Below are 11,197 nucleotides of genomic sequence, written 5' to 3'. Positions count from 1 at the left end.
TAAAGTTTAAAAATAGGTGCCCAGACTAGGCTTTGAAATAGTTCAAAAACACAGCATCACAGGAATCCCAGATGCTATAAAAATTTTGGCCGCATTTTCTTTTTTCTTTTCTTTTATTTTTTTGAGATGGAGTCTCGTTCTGTCACCCGGGCTGGAGCGCAGTGGTGTGATCTCAGCTCACTGCAACCTCCAGCTCCTGGGTTCCAGCGATTCTCCTGCCTCAGCCTCCTGAGTAGCCGGGATTACAGGCGCCCGCCACCATGCCCAGCTAATTTTTGTATTTTTAGTAGAGACAAGGTTTCACCATGTTGGCACGGTGGTCTTGAACTCCTGACCTTAGGTGATCCTCCCGCCTCTGACTCCCAAAGTGCTGGGATTGCAAGAGTCAGCCACTGCGCCTGGCTCGCCGCAGTTTCATCCCTGTAAATACTATGCCCTTTGTCATCATCTCAAAAGCAACATCACTGTTTTTTATTTTGTTTTGTTTGTTTTTGCTTACCTTTCACCCATCAACTAATCTGTTTTTTTGTTTGTTTTTTTTTTTTTTTGAGACAGAATCTCACTCTGTCACCTAGGCTGAACTGTAGTGGCATGATCTCAGCTCACTGCAACCTCTGCCTCCCAGGTTCAAGTAATTCTCCTGCCTCAGTCTCCCAAGTAGCTGGGATTACAGACATGCGCCATAACGCCCGGCTAATTTTTGTATTTTTAGTAGAGACAGGGTTTCACCATGTTGGCCAGGCTGGTCTCAAACTCCTGACCGCAAGTGATCTGCCCACTTAGGCTTCCCAATGTGCTGGGATTACAGGCATCAGCTACCATGCTGGGCCTCAATTAATCATTTTATTTATATTTTTATGTTTTTGCAGAGACAGGGTTTTCTTATGTTGCCCATGCTGGTCTTGAACTCCTGGGTTCAAGAGATCCTCCTACTTTGACCTCCTAAAGTGCTGGGATTACAAACATGAGCACTGCATCCAGCTAAACAATTCATCTTTAAATGAAAAGAAAGCTTCAAGTAGTGCAGAAAAGCTGCTTCTGGAACCTTCTCTGTTGTCCTCCAGCACGCACAAGTGCAAACCTGGTGGTCTGGGGAACACCAACTGAACCACCTGGAAAATGTGGTGAGGATGAACTTCGTCTCTACTGACAAGGACATCGTTAAAGGAAGTTCTTGGCTGGATTTCTTAATGACATGACAACTGTAGATGAAGGTTTATCCTGCTTTCCCTCTTTCTCTTTAGGTGTACAAAGCCAAAGAGAGGCCAGGCGCAGTGGCTCACGCCTTTAATCCCAGCAATTTGGGAGGCCGAGGCAGGTGGGTCACTTGAGGTCAGCAGTTCAAGACCAGCCTGGCCAACATGGTGAAACCCTGTCTCTACTAAAAGTATAAACATTAGTGGTAGTGGGCGCCTGTAATCCCAGCTACTTGGGAGACTGAGCCAGGAGAATTGCTGGAACGCAGGACGTGGAGGTTGTAGTGAGCCAAGATTGCACCACTGCACTCCAGCCTTCGCGACAGAGTGAGACTCTATCCTGAAGAGAAAAATAAATAAATAAATAAATAAAACCAAGGAGAGTGGATGGTCCATGTAATGCTACACGTATGCCTTGCCCATATTTTCCTTCTAAGACATGAGTATGCTTTGTGCATGTCACCTTGCTTTGTATCATATAATGCTGTAACCTTGGCCACACCAGACTGTACTCTGAAACAGCTCCACCAAAGCCAGTGGGCTACCAAAACAGGCATCAGTCCATGAGGTGGACTGGTACATGAATCCCCCACCACAGCAGGAGTAATCCATATTGAATGGTGATGAACCGACCTAATCAGATTCTTTGTCTTCAGGACTTTTGAATGTGAACCAAAGAGAAAGCATCAGAAATGGAATCTGAGGACTGGGAGTGATGTCTCACACTGGCAATCCCAATAGTTTGGGAGGCTGGGGCACGCAGGAGTTCAAGACCAGTCTGACCAACATGGTGAAACCCCGTCTCTACTAAAAATACAAAATTGGCCAGGCGCGGTGGCTCAAGCCTATAATCCCAGCACTTTGGGAGGCCAAGACAGGCAGATCACAAGGTCAGGAGAACGAGACCATCCTGGCTAACCCGGTGAAACCCCGTCTCTACTAAAAAAAAAAAAAAAATACAAAAAAACTAGCTGGGTGAGATGGCGGGCGCCTGTAGTCCCAGCTACTCGGGAGGCTGAGGCAGGAGAATGGCATGAACCCGGGAGGCGGAGCTTGCAGTGAGAGATCCGGCCACTGCACTCCAGCCTGGGCGACGGAGCAAGACTCCATCTCAAAAAAAAATAATAATAAAAATAAAAAATAAAATAAAATAAAAATACAAAATTAGCCAGGCCTGGTGGCACATGCCTGTAATCCCAGCTACTGTGGAGGCTGAGGCAGGAGAATCGTTCGAAACTGGGAGGCGGAAGTTGCAGTGAACAGAGATCACACCACTGCACTCCAGCCTGGGCAACAAGAGAGAAATTCTGTCTCAAAAAAAAGAAAAAAGAAAAAAAGAAAAAAAAAAGAAAATGAAAAAGAAAAAGAAAGAAGGAAAGAAGTGGAATGGAATTGAATAGAATCTGAGCCAACGAGTTAGCAGCATGGGCATGATAGCAAAGCAAGTGCAAAAAGCTTCAGCTCCAGAGAGAAGGCCTCTTACCTGCCATTGCTTTGAAGAACATTGGTTGGAATGTTGGCCTGACCATTTTGGCCAGACTGATCTCGAACTCCTGACCTTGTGATCCACACACCTTGGCCCAGCTGACCTTTGTATTCTTGGTTGTTATTTTGAAAACTTGAAATAGGCTGGGTGCAGTGGCTCACGCCTGTAATCCTAGCACTTTGGGAGGCTGAGGTGGGTGGACCACAAGGTTAGGAGTTCGAGTTCAGCCTGTCCAAAATGGTGAAACCCCGTCTCTACTAAAAGTACAAAAATTAGCTGGGTGTGGAGCTGCACGCCTGTGATCCCAGCGACTCAGGAGGCCGAGACAGGAGAATCGCTTGAACCCAGGAGGCAGAGGTTGTAGTGAGCCAAGATCTCCCCATTGCGCTATAGCAGGGGCAACAAGAGCAAGATTCTGTCTCAAAAACAATAAAGCAAGGGCCATTCTTTTCCTCATAAATTTATATCTTTATGCAAATATTCTATACAGTAGCTTCCTAAAAGTGGAATTGGGAGGACCAAAGGGAATCTGCACTTAACATTTTAATTGATGTTGCCAAATACCTTTCTACCACTTGAGATCATCTAAGCCTCACTTCCTTTCTTCCATCTAGAGCATGTAACCAAGGTGGATTCAGCTGCACTGAAGATCAGTTGCCCCATCCCCGTGAAGTTGACTGTGCCCAAGTTAAGAATACCTAGTGGAATGTGGTCCTTGTTACCTGAGGAGCGAAGGTGCGTCTGTTCGGGCTGTCACTCCGTCTGTTTTGCAGCACCTCGCTCAAGTAAGTTACCCTGGAATTAACGCCTCCTATATTTTGAAAAATCCTTGTGGTTGTCATTCAAGTACTGCTATATGCTGGTGTCTGTCCACATAAAAGACAACAGTCAAAAAGACACACACATTAATTTCAAATGTGTGACGCAGGGCAGCAGTATGCACGGATATCAAACCTAAAGAAGATGCATGTTTCACATAAGCCTGCACCAGGGAAATTTTATGTATGGAGCTTAAAGTTAGAAGCCAGCCTCGAAGTCTGCTATTTAGAAGGGCCATGTCCAATGATATTCAAATTAATAAAGCAAAAATTGAATTAAGGAGGTCAAGCATATCCTTTTAAAATGTAGCTGACCAAAGTGCTGATAGAGAAGCAAGGTTTAGGCTAAACGGAAGGTCTTCTTCATTCGATAACGATTCTTAAAAGTCTGCATGCCATGTACCAAGGACTCAGAGACAATCAAGACACAGTCCTCAACCTCAAGGACATGACGGATCTTTGAAACGTGAAATAGGAACACAGAGTTGGGGGCAACTAACCTGTCCTGATGGACCTGGGGTGGATTTCACAGAGATGATATTTAAGTGGAGACTTGAAAGGTAAGTTGACATTTTCCAGGTGCAAAAAGAAGGGGAAAAGCATTTCAGGCAAAGGCACAGGCATGTAAAAGGATCTGGCAAATCTAAGGGATGTGGGAAATGAGAGAATTTCCATGCTTTTGGAAGACAAGGATAACACAGGTTTCGTCAGAAGTGTTCCTGATGAGCATTCTTTATGAGCCATGTCTCAAACTGGGCCCTTTATTTCTGTCTTCTTTCCCTGTCTGGAACGTGCTATCCAATATGGAAGCCACTGGCCACATGTGGCTATTGAGTGCTTGAAACATGGTGAGTATGACTGAAGAACTGAATTTTTAATTTCATTTTAACTTAAATGTAAAAATACATACAGTTGATTTAGTTGTTGGAAAATTTTTTAGCATGTGAAGAATAACTTGGTTATGTGAATCTACTTTTTCAACTATAAATTTTATACACTCTAAATACAGATCAGGCCAGGCACAATAGCTCATGCCTATAATCCCAGCACTTTGGGAGGCCAAGCTGGGAGGATCACTGAAGGTCAGGAGTTCGAGGCCAGCCTGGCCAACATGTTGAAACCCCATCTCTACTAAAAATACAAAAATAAAAAATAAAATTAGCTGGGCATGGTGACGCACGCCTGTGTAATCCCAGCTACTCAGGCGGCTGAGGTGGGAGGTTCCCTTAAGTCCAGGAGGTGGAAGTTGCAGTGAGCCGAGATTGCGCCACTGCACTCCAGCCTGGGTGACAGAGTGAGAATCTGTCTCAGAAACTAAAACAAAAAACCCAAAGAATGTAACACATCTCATTGATGACTTTTTATATTGATTACGTGTTGAAATGATATTTCAGCTATATTGGGTAAATAAGATATATATTTTTTCTTTTTTTTTTTGAGACAGAGTCTCGCTCTATCGCCCAGGCTGGAGTGCAGTGGCCGGATCTCAGCTCACTGCAAGCTCCGCCTCCCAGGTTTACACCATTCTCCTGCCTCAGCCTCCCGAGTAGCCGGGACTACAGGCGTCCACCACCGCGCCCAGCTCGTTTTTTGTATTTTTTAGTAGAGACGGGGTTTCACCATGTTAGCCAGGATGGTCTCGATCTCCTGACCTCGTGATCCTCCCGTCTCGGTCTCCCAAAGTGCAGGGATTACAGGCTTGAGCCACCGCGCCCGGCCATAAGATATATTATTAAAATTAATTTCATTTGTTTTCCTTTTTAAAATGTGGCTACTAAAATGTTTTGAACGACATATGTGGCTCATACTATATTTCTATTGACATTGCTGGTCTGGACCCTCCTCACTCATGCTTGGAGCTCTGTAATAGTTCCCTAACTATTCTTTCTGCCTTCTCTGGTTGTACATAATCTCTACGAGTTCAATCCTCTCAAAACACTATTTTCGTTTTTTGGGATGGGGTCTCACTTTGTTGTCCAGGCTGGAGTGCAGTGGTACAATCATGGCTCACTGCAACCTCCACCTCCTGGGCTCAAGCGATCCTCTCACCTCAGCTTTCTGAGTAGCTGGGACCACAGGCATGCACCACCACACCCCGTTAATCTTTTTAATTTTTTTGCAGGGATGGAATCTTGCTATGGTGCTTAGGCTGGTCTAGAACTCCTGGGCTCGAGCAATCCTCCCACCTTGGCCTCCCACTGTGCTGGAATTAGAGGTGTGAGCCCCTGTGCCCAGCCTTTCAAAGCACTACTTTTATCAAACTATGGATGCAAATTCCTAAATCACTTCTCGAGCCCTAGGACATCAGCTCCCTTCTCCCTCATCAGTCTATTTCATGGGCCTTCTCTATTTCATCCAGCCCTCCCTTCAAATCCAGCTCATTCTTTCCTTCTCCCTGGCCCCAAGCCTCAGCTCCATCTTCTGATTGTTCAAGAAAAGCTAAAAAACCCAGATTTCTATTTGGAAATTTCTGATTTGCAAAATGTTGACAACTCTGACAGAGACTGCCTACCCAACAGCCATTTCCCCCTTTTCCTTAGAACACTGCCTTGAATCTGGGCAGCAAGCGTCCCAGATAAACCAATACACTTCCCAGTCTCCCCTGCACCGTGTGTGGATAATAAGATAAGCGGAGAAATTAAAGGCAGCCAGCTCCGCTGGGAGATGTCCCCTCTTGCCCTCTCCGTCTTTCTCCTTCCTGATAGAATGAATGCACATGGCTGGAACCCTGGCAGCCGCTTTGTGTCATAACACAGTACTGAGAGTGAAAGCGGTTTGTTGAGAATGGTGGAGCAGAAAGATGGGTGCCTGGGTTCTGGCTGACTCTGGAGTCACCATCTTGAATTGCCTATCTTTGGTTTTTCTTTCACATGGGAGAGGAATAAACCTCTATCTTACATAAGCCACTAATTTGGCTTTTCTATTTATATGTGGCCAAACCTAATTTGACAATTACTTCAATGGTTTAAAAAGCACTGTGGGCCGGGCGCGGTGGCTCACGCCTGTATTCCCAGCATTTTGGGAGGCCAAGGCAGGCAGATCACAAGGTCAGAGGTTCGAGACCACCCTGACCAACATAGTGAAACCCTGTCTCTACTAAAACTACAGAAAAGTAGCCGAGCATGGTGGCAGCTGCCTGTAATCCCAGGCAATTGCTTGAACCCGGGAAGCAGAGGTTGCAGTGAGTGGAGATCACGCCACTGTCCTCCAGCCTGGGCGACAGTGTGAGACTCTGTCTCAAAAAAAAAAAAAAAAGAAAGAGAAAAGTACTGTGAAGATGCAAAGAAACAAAACAAACAAACACAAAACGTGCCAATGGTGGACCTAAAAGCGAAGCATCTGGGCCTCAGTTTCCCAATTTGAAAAACTGGTTCATTTCATTAAATGATCTATGAAGCCATTTCCAGGATTAAAACCTTTTATACACGTTAATTTATTAATCACATATCTGAGTGCCTGTTACTTACCAGGCACTGTTTTAGGTGCTGGGATACAGCAGTGAGCAAGAACATAAACTCCTCGAACAGTTGCACTGTGAATCATTCAGTGCCGAGCTTTAAGCCAAGATCAGCCACTCGCACAACTATGTGAACAAGTCATTTAATTTCTGGGTTTTGATTAGTCTACTCACCAAGTAGGGTTAATAATGCTTTAGCTTGGCTGGGTGCGGTGGCTCACATCCTGTAATCCCAGCACTTCGGGAGGCCAAGGCGGGTGGATCACCTGAGGTCAGGAGTTCAAGACCAGCCTGGCTAAGATGGTGAAACCGTATCTCTACTAAAAATACAAAAAAATTAGCTGGGTGTGGTGGCGGGCCCCTGTAATCCCAGCTACTTGGGAGGCTGAGGCAGAGAATTGCTTGAACCCGGGAGGTAGAGGTTGCAGTGAATCAAGATCATACCACTGCACTCCAGCCTGGGTGACAGAGCAAGATGCCATCTCAAAAATAAATAAATAAATAAATAAATATGCTTTAGCTAGGCTGGGTGTGGTGGCTCACACCTGTAATCCCAGCACTTTGGGAGGCTGAGGTGGGCGGATCACCTGAGGTAGGGGGTTCAAGATCAGCCTGGCCAACATGATGAAACCCTGTCTCAACCAAAAATACAAAAATTAGCTGGGTGTGGTGGTGCATGCCTGTAATCTTAGCTACTCCAGAGGCTGAGACAGGAGAATCGCTTGAGCCTGGAGGTGGAGGTTGCAGTGAGCCGAGATCACACCACTGCACACCAGCCTGGGCAACACAGTGAGACTCTGTCTAAATAATAATAATAATAATAATACTTTAGCTCACTAGCGATAGCTAATATATGCATTGAGTGCTTGACATAGATGATCTAATTTAATCCTCACATGAGGTGATCCCCAATTTCTTGAGAAAAATAAGAAGAAATTAGGTAGCTTGTTCACAGCTAGTAAGCACTAGAGCCAGTCTTCAAAACTCAGTTTAATTCTTTGGACACTTTGAGGATCAAATGAAAATAATGAATGTGAATATATTTGGGGAAATTAGCAATTGCATGCAAATTCTTTCTCTAAAGTCACGAGAAAGGTCACTTCAAAGGGAACGAAAATAAAGTTTCTAAGTAGATGATGTGTTACATATATAAAGAGCTAATAGCACTACTCACTTCCTGTCAGGGACATTGCCGAGGGCTTCACATCTACTGCCTACCAGGAATCAAGCAGTGGCCTGTGTGCTGAAGACACAGAGATGACTAAGAACAGGTATACTGCAGAAATGAACCCACCGTGTATGGGGAGCATGATTTAATGCTGGCATGAAGCCTCAGCAGACAATAACATCCCGCCTTCTTTCTATATAGCCTAACGTGTTTACCAACTGATTATAATTAGCTGGGTCACTGCCCTGGTCAATGTCCCTGAGTGACAGTTCCTTAAGTCATTTCACTTTTTGGTTATTTTTTCAGTCTCAGAAGAAAATAACCTCCACAAAAATGCTATGAGGAGAATTTAAAAATGTTAACTTCTGCAATCCCTGTTACATATGACAAGTTGAACATAAGTCTTTATATCATCTCTCCCAAAATTCTACTAAAATGAGGAAAACCAGTAACAAGCACATTTAAAATTACCCATGGGTCAGAGACCGTTCTAAAGGCTTTTGATGTGTTCATTGGTTTAATCCTCACGATTAAGGTACTAATCCAGTGAGGTAGGTACTCATATTATCCTCATTTTACAGAGAAGATTCTAAAACTTTCTAGAAAGATAAAACAGGTCACATACAAAAGATCAGGAAGAATTGGAATAACACCATATTGTTCTATGTCAACATAAAATCAGCATTTGTTTTCTCAACAGAAGAAATTGAGAGATGCCTTCAAAATTCAGAGGAAACATGCTTTTCAAACTAAAATCATAATCCCGGCCTGTAGAAGAAAATAAAATAAAAACATTTTCTATTGCGCTCTTGCACAGCAAAAATTTTATTTGTCCCATGCTTTTTCTCAGCAAGTTACGGGCAGATGTACACCCCTCCCCACCGCAACACACACACACACGGCAAACCAAGAAAGAGGAGTACGTGAGATCCAAGAAACAGGAAATCCCACACAGCCAGGAGTTCAAGAAAATTTCCAAGTTGTTGGTGAAGAAAAATCCCAGGTGGGTGGTGAGCTCAGAGAGCAGCCAGTCCTGGTTAAAATAGGCAGAGAAGGTTCTGGTAAGAAAGTATTCAAGAAAAAAATAAAACTAATGGGTTATTTAATGTATTTGATCAGTTTACATCTTTATTGGAACATTTAGGGTTGATTTAGTAGTAAGTACCCAAAAAATGAAGTAAATTAAAAAGTGAAGACGGGAGTTTGAGACTGGCCTCAGCAACATAGCGAGACCTCATCTCTAAAAAAGCAGAAAAACCGGCCGGGTGTGGTGGTGCATACCTGTACTTCTAGCTGCTTTGGAGGCTGAGGCAGGAGGGTCGCCTGAGTCCAGGAGTTTGAGGCTCCAGTGAGCTATGAATGTGCCACTGCACTCCAGCCTGGGCAACAAAGCAAGACCTTGTCTCTAAAAAAAAAACTTTTTAGAATAATTTAAAGCAAGACAATGATTAACCAGGAAAAACACATCTAAAATGTTAAATAAAAAATCATTAAACAGTAAAAGTTAAAAAACACTAGGAAAAAAACAAAAAAAAAAGTGTACAGGAAAAATGTAATTAGCTGTGAACTATATAATGACGTAAATGCTAACTATTTATTTAAGACAAACAAGGATATGACTACACTGGAAAAATTAGGGGAAGGTAATGGAGCAAGAACTGGAATTACCCTCCTCAAAAAGAAACAAGTACATTCGGCTGGGCATGGTGGCTCATGCCTGTAATCCCAGCACTCTGAGAGGCCAAGGCAGGCAGATTACCACCTGAGGTCAGGAGTTCAAGACCAGCCTGACCAACATGGCGAAACCCCGTCTCTACTAAAAATACAAAAAACAATTAGCCAGGCAAAGTGGCATGTGCCTGTAATCCCAGCTTCCTGGGAGCCTGAGGCAGGAGAATCACTGGACCCCCAGGAGGTGGAGGCTGCAGTGAGCTGAGATTGCAGCACTGGCACTCCAGCCTGGGCGACAGAGCAAGACTTCCTCTCAAAAAAAAAAAAAAAAAGGAAAGAAAGAAACAATTACATTCCAATAATCAATGGCTTGAATTGATCATGGTTGCCTCTGGGCAGTGGGTTGGGAAGGTGGGGCAGGACATGCTGGTTTTCATTATAAACGTAATAACTCCCATGTCCTAACTTCAATTCTTTAACCTCATGTATACAAATTAAATTTAAAAATTACTATAGCTTATGTAAACAATCCCCTGGCTTTTCCAATTGCCCGATGTATCAAGTAAAATTCTTCAACCTGACCTTAAAGTTCCTCTACGATCTGTCTCCACCCTCCCTATATAATCTTATCTCTGATTTTTTCACCCATCTTGTACTCTTGGTTTCAGTCAAGAACTACTCTCTCGGCCTTCCTTAACCCCTTCCAAACATTATGCACCCAGCCTGGGATGTTCTCCGTTTTATCTCATCCAAGCCCTTACCAGTGGATGGAAGAAGCCAGCACTAGAGTGAAGGGTATTCTCTGAGAACATTAAGAAGCACAAAAATATCGTGAATGAGCTCAGCAGATTGGTGGTTTGATAAGCTGAGAAATAATGAGTTAATAGAAGAGGGATAGTCTATATGTATCTATAAAAGTAAGTTGCTGAATTATTCAACATAAGTCCATTAAGTGCCTACTATGTGCCAGAGGCATATTACCCTGGGTGCATATAACAGGAGGAGGTATAGTTAAATACCAAGAATTCAGAGGGACAAAGGTATTACAGTGAGTCTATAGAGGACTAGAACTTTCTAGAAAAAAAGGAGTCAATGAACCACCACAGATGTCTCATCTACTAAGCAGACATGGTCTCTGTAGGAAGGGACATTACAGGCTTGATGATATTTAGAGAACGGTTTATCAAAGTTCCATTTTGTGTTAGGCTAGGTGCTTTATATTCATTAAATCTGAACGCACAATAGCTCAATGGGATATCTGTTATAATTTGCAGTTTGCAAATGAACAAACTGCAGCTCACGAAAGCCAAGGTCTCACAGCCAGAGTCAGAGGTGAGATCTTAATGCCCATTCTTGTTCCGCTACAGTCCACGGCCTCCACAGCCAACCAAATCATGCTTA

This window comes from Chlorocebus sabaeus, chromosome 25 (genome assembly GCF_047675955.1).
Source record: "Chlorocebus sabaeus isolate Y175 chromosome 25, mChlSab1.0.hap1, whole genome shotgun sequence".
Taxonomy (NCBI): Eukaryota; Metazoa; Chordata; class Mammalia; order Primates; family Cercopithecidae; genus Chlorocebus; species Chlorocebus sabaeus.
Note: the sequence above shows the minus strand (reverse complement) of the source record.